Here is a 12781-nt window from a genome sequence, read left to right on the forward strand (position 1 = left end):
TGGAGCTCTTTGTTGCTGTTGCTGAGGTTGAGGTTGGGGTGCTGGGATAGTCACAGCGGCAACCTGACGATACTGCCCTCTGTTCACATTCCTCCGATGGTGCACAACATTAGTCTCACCCTCTCTCCTTCGGGGTGCCCCAGAAAATGGCTTCTTTGAACTGGAAGATGAAGAACCAACATCTTGAATCTTCCCTGCTTTAATGAGACTCTCGGTCCTCTCTCCACAAATAACCACATCAGAGAAACTACCGAACGGGAAGCTTCCCATCCGGTCCATGAACACCCCCTGTAGGGTCCCGATGAACATGTCAGTCAGCTCTCTCTCCAACATAGGAGGTTGCACTCTTGCAGCTAACTCATGCCACCTCTGGGCGTACTCCTTGAAACTTTCACCAGATTTTTGAAACAGGCTCTGCAGTTGGGTTCTGCTCGGAGCCATATCCATGTTGTGCTTATACTGCCTCAAGAAGGCTTCCCCCAAATCCTTCCAGCTTCTCACAGACTCTCTTTTCAACTCCATGTACCAGTCCAAGGAAGCTCCAGACAAGCTATCCTGGAAAAAATACATCCACATCTTCTCATCATCTGTGTATGCGGAGATTTTTCTGTAATAAGCCTGCACATGGGTGCGAGGACAAGAAGTGCCATTATATTTGTCAAAAGATGGCGCCTTGAACTTATAAGGAATTCTCAGCCCATCAACCAATCCCATGTTTGTTACATCAAATCCCAAAGAGTTCTGACACTCCATGGCTCTGATCTTCTCAGCTAGGGCATCGACCTTCCTATCCCTCTCTTCAGTTCTTACCACTTCTTCTTCATCACTGAGAAGAGTAAACATGTCTTCCTGTCTGTCAACCAACGGAGCAGGATGGCGAACAGGAGCACGGGTTGCTCTGACATTGACAATCTCTGCAGCAAGAGGATGTCCATTGATTCTGATACCCCTCAGCTCATCATCCACAACATAGTTGTTGACGGGAATAGTAGCAGCAACAACATTGTCATTAGCAGGGACCCCCTCTGGTGAGGCACGGTTGACCGGTGGAATCACAGCTTCCTGTCTCTGGGCTAAGGCACACAGCTCCTCTTGCCCTTGAACGACCCCTTGCATCATGCTCATGAATTGGGCCATGTTAGCCCTCATCTCAGCCAACTCAGCTTGAACTTGATCCATACTTCTCTGTTGATTCAGTCTCGTAGCGTAGCGGTGCGGACGACGATCAGCAATCCTGCCTGAAACAGGAACCAGAATGAGAAGCCTTGTTCAAGAACACCTGTAATGCAAGAATGATATGTATATGATGCGTATGATGCGTATGCTGTTTGTAACACCTCAAAATTTGCCCTCCTCTCTTGGGACTAAGCTTAACATATTGCATTACATTTTTAGGTCATTAGGCATTGCATATTGCATATCATGTGGTTACACTGTGCAAGCCATTCTCCCAAGTCTTGATCAGAAGATGGAGAAGTCTAAGTGCAAGCCTAGGGTTTATTGACTGATCATGGGCCATCTGAGGATTGGGCTGTGAATTAGGGTTTTGTGATTCTCAATGGATGTTGGTCTTCATCTTGATTGCAATGATACATCATCATCATCATGATTGGATGTCATCAGAAGATTGAGGAAGATTCCTTGAGATTAGGGTTTTGACCACTAGTCAACCCTAATCAGTTGCATTGGGCCAATCAAGGCATAATCAAGAGATGGGGTCTATGATGGTTATGGGGTTCATTATGTGGTTATATTGTGCTTATTGAGGCTAGGGTTTCACCCTTGAGCCATTTCAGTTGAAGATTGGAGCTCAGATTGATCTATGCATTGCCAGATTCATCTATCAGTTGAAAAAGTCAACTGTGGTCAACTGTACATGATCTGATGAATTTGGAGGTGGAAATGAGTTGGATACACTTAATTCATGTTGGAACAAGTGTTATTTGACATCTCAAGGCTTAAAAATGAAGAAAATCAAGTCAGGACAAGAACTGCCAAAAATAGAAAGTGACTTGTAATTGAAGTTTCCAAAAATGGAAAGTTTTTGACCTCAAAGCCACGTGTCCAAGGAAGCTTCAAATGAAAAATTGTTCAACATGAAAGTTGTAGATCTTGTTCTCACCTTTCCAAAAAGTCCAAGAACTTGAAAATCCCATGTATGGTTGGAAAATTAGGGCTCAGTGAAATTCAAAAATGACCCATAATCAGGAGGCCATAATTTCCACATGGTTTGTCCAAATTGCAAGTTCTTTATATGCACAAACTCCATTTGACATGTACTTTCAGGGTGCATAATTGGATTTTCTCAAAAGTGGCCAATGCAAAAAGTCAAATTTCAACTGAACAGTTAAAATGGACCAGGGGCAAAATTGTCCAACTTGTGAAATAATTGGAATTTTTGAGTGGGGATTTTTGCAACACCTCACAAATGGTATTTGAAACTTGTTGGAATCATCATAACATGGCTAGGCTTCATGGTTTGGAAATTGGCCATTGGAATGAACTTGAACAATTGAATGCATAACCATTCACATGTGATTTTCCAAAATACACAACCAATGAGAGTGAAACAAGTTGCAATAGTTCATGACAGGTATTTAGAAGTTGTATGAGCTGTCCATGAGGTGGCAATGAGCTGGCATGGGAAATTCCAATTTTGCCCTTACTTGAAATTAACACTTATGCTAATCATTTCCAATTGGTTAATTAGTGTGATTAAGTGGTAATTAAGCTTGAGTATATAATCCTAATCATCATCTAATCATAACAGAATACACACTTTCCAAAACTAGATCTGAAAATTCATCACATTCTCTCAAAATCTCAAGAACACCAAAACCTAAAAACTCATCAATCTTCATCAAATCTTGATCAATCTGCGAATTTCTTTTTGATTTGAACTCCTCTCATCATCATCTCAAACTGTTTTTGGTCATTGGAGCACAAGGAGTGGTAATTCGCAGCTGTCCAAAAGTGCATCATTCATGGTGAATCTTGAATTCGAGCATTAGAAGCCACTACATTCGAATCCAACTCTTCTACTCACCTTCCACAAGCTCATACTACATCTGTTTGAGGAGAAATTGCTCGAAGAACACCGATTCCCGCGCTGTCATCTCCAGGTGTGTGAATTTCGAGTTTCATTAATTGCTTAATTGTTAGGTGTGTTTGAAAGCTCGTGCCATGTAGAATCCAATGATATGCGTAGCTTTGATTATGATGCAACGTAGGTTGAGATATCTGGATTTGAAAGTATGATGTGAAACCCTAACTCGATCGATCCGTAGGATTTAGAAACATTTAGGTTAAATCATGTTGATATTTGAGATCCACGTGATGAGACGATTCCAACGGTTATTCATTCGTGAGTTTTCATTGAGATTTGAGCAAAACCACTTTTGGATGTGGAGGTTGAAGCACGGCGAAAAAGAAGATGATTTTCTGGAAAATTACTGTTTGATCTGAAATTTCATTTGAAAATTTGAACTAGCTGTTTACCGCTCCCGCGCTCCACTAATTACAACTCTGCCATTGTTAATTCCATTTAATAATATTAATTCTAAAAATTGTTAAAAAATCATAATCACCTTAGAAAATTCACCAAAAATCAATAAAAAATCAGAAAAATGTGAGAATTTTTGTGTTGACTTTGTTTTTGACTCTAGAATTTTTTTGACCTATTGGTTGAAGTTGTGCATGGTAGAAATTATGTTTGACTTAGGGTTCTTTCACATGTATGTAAATTTGATACACTTTGCCATTTTGTTCATGAAATTCTCATAGTTGCAAATAAATTCTTGAAATTTTTTGTGATGATTGTGGACTGGTGGATGCTTATTTACATGTAAATTTCATGGATTTTTGATTCCTGGTCATTGAGATACAAATTTTTGAACTTAGGTGTGACAATGTGTGTCACACCTCATTATGTCAATTTGCTGGATTTTTTTGAGTGACTTATACTTGTTGGATTAATGTGAAATTTTGCATGATGGTTGATTAACATGTTAAGAGGTTATGTGAATTTTTGTGGAATTTTACATTGCATTTTCAAATTGATTGCTATTTTTCATCTCTGTTGGTCAATTGTGCAAGCTCATGTGATACATTTTGGTAGATTTAATGTGAAATGCTCACATGGTATTGAATGATCATGAAATTTGATATGCTTGTAATAGACACATGATAGGACATCCCTGTTTTGGTCTCACTCATTTCTTTACTGTTTTCATTGAGTTATGAATTTTTGAAGTGGAAGCATGTGTTGATGTTGTGATTTGGAGCATATAATTGTGTCTGTTTTTGTTGATTTTCATTGACATAGTTACCTTGGTCCAATTAGGCTAAAATTTGGTATGCTAGACCTTGAATAGCCCCTGGTTAGGTGTAAATTATTTGAGAATTTTTGAAATTGTTTTGATGTGGGATTGAATGCAATAGTTCTGTTTGCATGTTTGGTGTTTCATTTGAACTAGTTTGGATTGTTTTATGCATAAAATGAACATGATGAATGATATGGATATGGGACTAATTGTGTTGGTTTTTGTTTGACAATAATTTGAGTTTGGTTAGAGATACCTTGCTGTTTAGGAATTTTTCTTGCCTTTGGACCCTAGGCTTGGCCTAGTGGTCTAGTTGCTAACATTTGATTGATTTTTCAGGATGAAAGGTGCAATGTGTATGGAGAATGATCCAAGTTGATTGAAATGATGTTGTTTGATGTTTGTACACTAACATAACATTGTTTTGTAGGTTGTGAAGCTTGGGCTTGAGCTCATAGCTTGCCTTTGTGTGCCTTGGTTTGCATAGTTTGACTGATTAACTTGTTGTTTTCTGATTGGTTGTCTGAGTTATTAACTGGTTAGCTTTTGTACAGGTACCTTTAGTCGTTCTAGTTCTTTTAAGAACTTGCTTGGTAGCCGCTGCTCGGTTGTGTAAACCGCTTGAGGTAGGTCCTCTTGACTTCATGTAGTCTGGGAGACCCGGCTGTTACCGGGCCGGGCAAATGTCTGAAGTCCTCCTTAAGAGGCAATGATTGTGGTTGTTTATTTTTCGTGCCAAGCAGGTGAAAGTCCTTTAAATAAGGCAATTGGTGGAAGGTAGGGGTATGCAGTCTACCCCCTACTATTCTGTGAGTCTTCTCCTTGCTCCCATTACATGGTTGTAGCATTGAGATTACAAGCCCAAGATCCGTGCAGTGCACATTGTGTCAGAGTCTCTGAGTATAGAAGGGTTCCCCCATTCTGGACCCATGCTCATTTGTCAGAAGCTCTCCCTGGTTAGGGATAAGAGCTGTGAGGTCTGATCCTCACTTCATCCTTTCATCTGCTTCACCTTAGCCTCGTAATGGCAAGGTTAAGAGCAAACACAGCCCGTACAGACGACTTGCTGAGGCAGTCAAACCTATTGTGTGAGCCCCTTGTTTGGTTATAGTGCGTGCTATGTGGATATCTGTTTGAGATGCTTGTTCTCATTTGATGTATGCTTGAATTATTTTGTATGCTTGTATGCTTGCTTCTTTCCTGGATAGGAGTAGTTTGCTTATGCAAGTAGGATAGAAAACTGAACTTAGGGTAACGATGCATGACAACACTAGGCTCGAGTCCAGCTCCCTGGTAGTGCGTCTTCCCCTGGTTTCTGGTTAGATATTCAGTCCCTTTCAGGGGAACTACATCGCCCTGATCCTCGTTCCAGACGAGGTATGTAGGCAGGGGGTCGTGCGAGACCTCTCCGGGCAACCTTTTTCTTTTTTGCGTGTGTTTACTTGTTATCTGACTGTGTGTTTTGGTTCGGATGCCGACGTAAGCCCAGTGATTGGCAGTCGGGCTCCACGTTTGCCCTTTTGAGTGTGTTTTGGTTCGGATGCCGACGTAATTCCATCCAGTGGTTGTCGGGCTCCATGTTTGCCACCCTTGCTTGTTTGTATGTTTTGTGTTGTTTGGCGTGCGTAAGCCGAACTACAGTGGCTCTGATTCTTGTTCCAGACAAGATATGTAGGCATAAGGTGCGATACCTTATCAAGCCCGTTTCTCCTAACCCCACCTGCGTTCCCTGTGTGTGTGTGATGTTTAGCAACCTTTTCTTTATTCTAGGACGTGGATCCCGTCGAGTACGACGGACGTGAGGGGTGCTAATACCTTCCCCTTGCGTAACCGACTCCCTTACCCTTTCTCTCTGGTCGCGAGACCATGTTCTTTCCAGGTTTCTCTGAGCGTTTCCTTTCCCTATTTTGGGATAAATAACGCGCAGTGGCGGCTCTGTGTTGTGTTTTTCTTTGAGCCTCGCCGGTTGATTTTTCGCAGGATGCGACACTGTTTATCATGAATGATCCTGAAAAGGATATACATACGCGGGTTAACCTCTTTTTTTTATGCATTATATCTTTTTTGAAAATAAACATGCTATGATGCAAATGATGAAGCCATGGCAGGTTGGCTGAGTATCTCATGGCACATGATCAAAATTTCGGCATGAATTCGGCACCGGAAACCACAGATCAAAATCATCTGGAACCCAAAGTCATCGGGAACCCACACTTCAGAACCAAGTCACCATCTGAGCAAGTATCCTCAAATTCAGCCCAGGGATCCGAAATAAACGGAACCCTCTGATCAATACCAGGGTCAAACCTCCGGCGTCCATAAATAAAGACCCATAAATCCATCTGAACCATAATCACCATCACAGAATCACTGACGGAACCTGCATCTGTAAGGATCAAACCCTCCCCTCACAGGTGAATTCTAACAAGGTCATCCTAAGGCGGATAATGGTCTCGACAATCGGGCAAAGATACTCAACGGGTTTGCCCTTTCGGGTGTGCCATTGCAGCTCTCTTGAGATCATCTAAACCAAAGATCCGGGAAAGAACGGTCACCGAAGTCAACAGCTCAAATGGGATAACCCAACCTAAATGGAATAACTCCACCCGGAAGGACTCTCTCAGATGAACCTCGTCCGGCTGTGGTATGTCACATCTCAACAACATGCTGATACAGCAAGTGAGGAGACGTGAGACCACACTAATCCTAGGTGTATACTTGGGCCTGGATTTTAGCCCCACTCAGAACACCCACCCCAAATCAGAGGAACCAACCTGTACAGAATCCAGAACAATGATAATATGATGCATGCAAACACATATGCAAATATATACAATCACATCATAATAATAAATGCAATAAATAAAGCAGTAAAAACAACCACAACTATCCTAAAGAGCGCTAGGATTGACTCGCTTCGGGAAGATGGACCAGCAAGAGGTTAACTTCTCAAGATAGTCCCCAGCAGAGTCGCCAGCTGTCGCATTACGCGAAAAACCGACGGGAAAAGACACAGAGCCGCCACCGTGCGTTATTTATCCCAAAAGAGGGAAAGGAAACGCTCGAACTAAACCTGGAAAGGAATGGTCTCGCGACCAGAGATCGATAGGATCGGGAGTCGGTTATGCGAAGGGAAGGTATTAGCACCCCTACGCATCCGTCGTACTCGACGGGATCCGCGCTCAGAAAGAATAGAAGAAAGGTTGCTAAAGAAACTGCTCAAAACTGCACACACACTGGAAGGAGACACAGATGGAAGAAGACGGGAGAAGGGATACGGGGAATGTGCTCGCTAGGATGTCGCATCCTATGCATACGTATCTTCTCTAACCAGAGAAAGAATCAAAGCACTCGTAGCTCGGCTAACGCACGCCAAACAAAACACAAACAGGAAACCAACTGCCAATCGCTGGACTTACGTCAGACTCCACACAAACAAACCCACACAGGAAACCGACTGCCAATCGCTGGACTTACGTCAGACTCCACACACACAAGAGGGTTGAAAAAGAAAAAGGGCGCCCGGATAGATCTGCTCATCTCCTGCCTACGTATCTCATCTGGTATGAGGATCAGGGCGACGTAGTTCCCCTTAACAGGGAAAGAACTTCTATCCTAACCAGAGACTAGGGAGATAACAAGCTACTAGGGGGACTACGACTCGAGCCTAGAAGTTGTCATGCATACGATCCCTATGTTGAGGTCTCTAGTCCTAACTTGCACAGGAAGTAAGCTATCCTGAACAGCACATAATCAAACACAAGCACAAGAGAGCAAGCACACACACTATATGCAAACAAGTGGCTCATACAAGGCTGGGCTTTAGTCAAGGGGTCAAATCAACCTCGACAAACAAGCCAACTGGAAGGGGTGTTTTGAGCTCTTAACCCTAACATTGAGAGTTAGGGTGAAGCAGATGAAATAGGAAGTGAGGGTAAGACCTCACAGCTCTTATCCCTGGCCCGGGAGAGCTTGAAATGATGAAAGTGTGGGAGTCCAGAATCAGGAACTCTACTCCACAATGACTGACACAACAAGATTTTAGGTTTTTATTCAAAGTGCATTAACACATGGTGTGAGTAAGATGAATGACTCAACTGAATAGCAGGGGATGGATTGCACATCCCTTTTATCTGCCAATGCCTCTTCACTTAGGAGGTCTTTGGATGTACAGGGCACAAAGATAAACAACCACAAGCATTGCCTCTTAAGGAGGGCTTCAGACAGGTGCCTGCCAAAATAACATGACAGGTCTTCCAGACTACATGGAGATCAAGGATTATACCTAAGTGGTATGCCAACCACAAGCAAAGCAAATTTCAAATGAACTTAAAGCAACTTAGGTACCTGTGTAAACAACTAAACAAATCAGTACAGCACCCAAACAAACAGACAACAATCAACAACAAACAGACAATCCCAATCAGACAACAATGGTGCAAGGCATAAGGTAAACTCAAATGAATTATCATCAACCTACAAAGCAAACAAATGTTAGCAACCAATAGCAAATATCAACATTCAAATGATGAAGCAACATCAACCATGGAGATTAGGTGCTTGGTCCTGAAATTCAAAGCTCACATGTAAGTACAAACCACTAGGTCAAAGCCTAGGGTCAAAGGTGAAGAAAAAATTCAAAACAGGAGCTAATATTCAACACAATGCAACTTCAAACACATATGAACATGTCCTAAAAAGGACCAAATCAAAATCATCAAGCAAGGCCATGTAATAAGCAAGCTATGTCAAAGGCAAATTCTAGGCACACATTGGGACATTGAGAATGAAAATTCCAAATCAAAACAGAAATGATTCAAACAATTCTGGAAAAATTTATGAGCATTCAACACATCCAATACAATCATCATACATAAAATCAGAATCAACAGAGGTCATTTGATATGGAAACAAAAATGCACAAGTTGATCATCAAATTGTGTGACACACATTGTCACACCATACAAACATGTGTATAAAACAGAAATGAAAAATGGTAAAAATGCACAATCAAGCCTCAAATATCTGTTAACATGTTAGGAACAATCATGCAAAATTTCATGGCAATTGGATTAAAATCAAGCATTTCATGATAAGATGAATGGAGCAAGGTCACAAATGTACACATGTTCACATCTTCTAACACAATTCAAAATCCAACCATGCACAACTTCCAAATTTAACATCATCAAATAGAGGACATCTCAATGATCAAGTAGTAAAAAACCAGGGATGATTTGGAGCATTTTTCAAATTGTTATGAATTTTTGAAGTTGGATAAAAATTTGAAATCAAAATAAGCATGTACATGGAAAATATGGAGGGAAAGGTAATTTGTGAGTGAATTTGAAATAAGTGCCTCGGCCAGAATCGAACTCGGTCGAAATTTGAAAGAAGCGCGCGCCATGCACTAAAACGCGGTCGTTTTGGGCAAAAACCCTAGCGAACCAGATGGACGCAAAAACGGACGCAAGGCCGTCGCTAATCTGGAAAACATCGTCTTCCTCGCGAAGACGATGATGAACAGTAGACCTTCAACAAAAAAAATTCCAGAAACTGCTAAATCTTACATCAAACGAAACCTTATGTCATGGAGATCACAGATCAAGTAACATCTAATTCTAATTCATCAAGATCAAAGAGAATCGAGCAAAATAAAATTGATGCATCAAACTTCCATCACACATAACTCACTCAATAATGCACCAAATCATGTGGAAATTTAGCTCAGAATTATCAGCAACACAAGATCTACACGAACATACACATAAAACAGAGAATTAAAAGGATCGAAAATGTGACCTCTTGAAGAACAGTTCTTGAAAATGCACGATCCAAGGCTTGCAATGATCCAAATCCACTCCTGAGATGTTATCTTGAAGCTTTGTGCAGTAATTAAGGCTTGGCAAGTGCTAGATCCAGCTCAAATCTGAATTTCCATCTTCACCTTCATGAACTTGCTACACTTGATTTTCACACGAATTCAACAATTCAAAGCTTGATATGCACTATATCAACACCAGAGAACAAGAATGTGGAAGAATATTGCAATGTTATGTGAAGAAAATTTGAATTATGCTTGAGAGAAAATTTTGGAGGGAGAGAGAATTTGGATCTAGAAATGGTGAAAAATGATTAAGCTCCCTGAAATTCTGTTAGGTTTAAGTATTTATATGCTCTCTTAATCACATTGCTAATCCACACTTAATTTGGTTAATTGAAATTAGGCAAAATAAGGTGTTTTGACAAAATTTCAAAAATGCATGGTGCATGTAGTAAACCTACGTGAACAGTGTCATGTGCTTGATCAAAGTCACTCAAAATCATTTTTTAAACACATTGGCAATGGTAAAAGGTTCCCATGATGCATCAATTTTAAATTTCCAAGTTTCCCTCCAAAATAAGCATGGAATAGCAAATGATCATATGATGGAAATTCATGAAATGTGATGAATGGTTTGGAAACTTCATGTCATGACAAGCATTTTAGAAAAAGAGGCACCAAATTTGGAGTTATGAATCAAAAGTTATGGCCATTTGAAGTTCCATGCATACTTGGCAATGATTGGATCATATCTCCTCAACCATTCATCAGATGCTCATGATCTTGGACTTTTTGGAAATGGAAGAGAGAGATCTTCAACTTTCATGTTGGACAAAAATTCATTTGAAGCCTTTTTGATGTTGGAAAGTTGAGTTGAAGCTGGTCCAAAAACTTGCCAATTTTGGAAACTTGAAATTATAGGTCACTTTCCATTTTTGGAAACTTTTGCTTTGGCTTCAAATTCTTCAACACTGATGTTTGACATGTTGAATAACCCTCTTTGGGACATGAATGAAATGTCTCAGACCATTTCTCCACCTCCTAGCCCTCAGTTGACTTGCAGTTGACTTTTATGGGCCCCAGATGACCAGAAACTGCACTGTGGACTTTGAGCTTTCAACACTTGACCAAATTGCATCAAAATGAACCTTGGGTTCACATAAGCTCATGGGATACTCATGTGGCCTTTATCTCATGGAAAAGCTTGGTCTCTTGCACAGATGAATTCTCCTGATGCCAGTCTTGACTGATGGGATGCAATGTACTATGCAATGTTAATGTAATGTCAATGACCTAAAAATGAAATGAATGTACAAATGGGGGTGCAAATTTAAGGTGCTACAGTATACAAGGTGAATTTGAATCCAAAAGGTGAAGTAAATAGACAAAAAAGGCAAAACTTGTGCTGAAAGGATTTCTTTGGAAGGAAGGAGTCGACTTCGATGAAGTTTCTGCACCTGTTGTTAGGATCAAAAAAATAGGTTGGTTGTTAGTCTAGAAAACATGAAAAATGGCACACATATCACATGGATGTGAAATATGTGTTCTTAAATGGCCCCTTAGATGAAGAAGTTTATGTTGCACAACCAGTTGGGTTTGTGAAACATGGAAAAGAAAGCAAGGTATATAGGATACATAAAGCTCTGTATGGACTTAAGCAAGGTCCAAGAGCTTGGAATAAGAAGATAGATAGCTTTCTAAGGTAGAAGAAATTTGTGAAGTGTAAGACTAAGCATGGAGTATATATAAGAAGAAGCAATAGTGACTTTCTTATACTATATCTCTATGTCGATGACTTGTTAATAACAGGAAGTTGCAAGAAGGAGATCGAAGACTTCAAACATGACCTAAGTGAGGAGTTTGAAATGTCTGACTTGGGATGTCTCTCATATTTCCTTGGCATCGAATTCTACAAGAGTAGTTGAGGCTTGATGATCTACCAAAGAAGATATGCAGGTGAAATACTCAAGATATTTGAGATGCAAGATTGTAATCCCACTTCAACTCCAGCTAAGCCCAGATTGCAATTGTCAACAGAAACGGATGAAGATGATGTCGATTCAATGCAGTACATAAGACTCATTGGATCATTTTGATACCTTTGTCACACAAGGCTTGATCTATCATACGGTGTGGGTATGGTGAGCAGATTCATGCAGAAGCCAAAGGTATCACACCTAGCAGCGGGAAAGAAGATACTAAGGCATCTCAAAGGAAATCTCGACTATGGCATTTTATTTCCTATAGCTGATAAAGGAAAAGAATGCAAACTAGTGGGATACACCGACTCAAGTTGGTGTAGTGATGCTAAGGATAGAAAATCCATATCTGGTTATGTATTTATGCTAGGTGGTGCACAAATTGCTTGGAGTTCAAGAAAGGAACCAGTAGTAACATTGTCATCGTGTGAAGTAGAGTATATAAATTCTTCTCTTTGTGTATGTCAAGCAACATGTTCGTTATCAATCTAGCGAAGAACCTGATAGCACATGGACCATGAAAGCACATCGAAATGAGGTTTCGTTATCTTCGAGAGCAGGTAGCAGAAGCGAAACTGAACTTGGAACATTGCAGAACTGAGAATCAGATTACCAATATCATGGCAAAAGGAATGCAGGTCGAAGTGTTTAAGAAT

The sequence above is a fragment of the Lathyrus oleraceus genome, chromosome 3 (assembly GCF_024323335.1).
Source record: "Lathyrus oleraceus cultivar Zhongwan6 chromosome 3, CAAS_Psat_ZW6_1.0, whole genome shotgun sequence".
NCBI classification, from domain to species: Eukaryota; Viridiplantae; Streptophyta; class Magnoliopsida; order Fabales; family Fabaceae; genus Lathyrus; species Lathyrus oleraceus.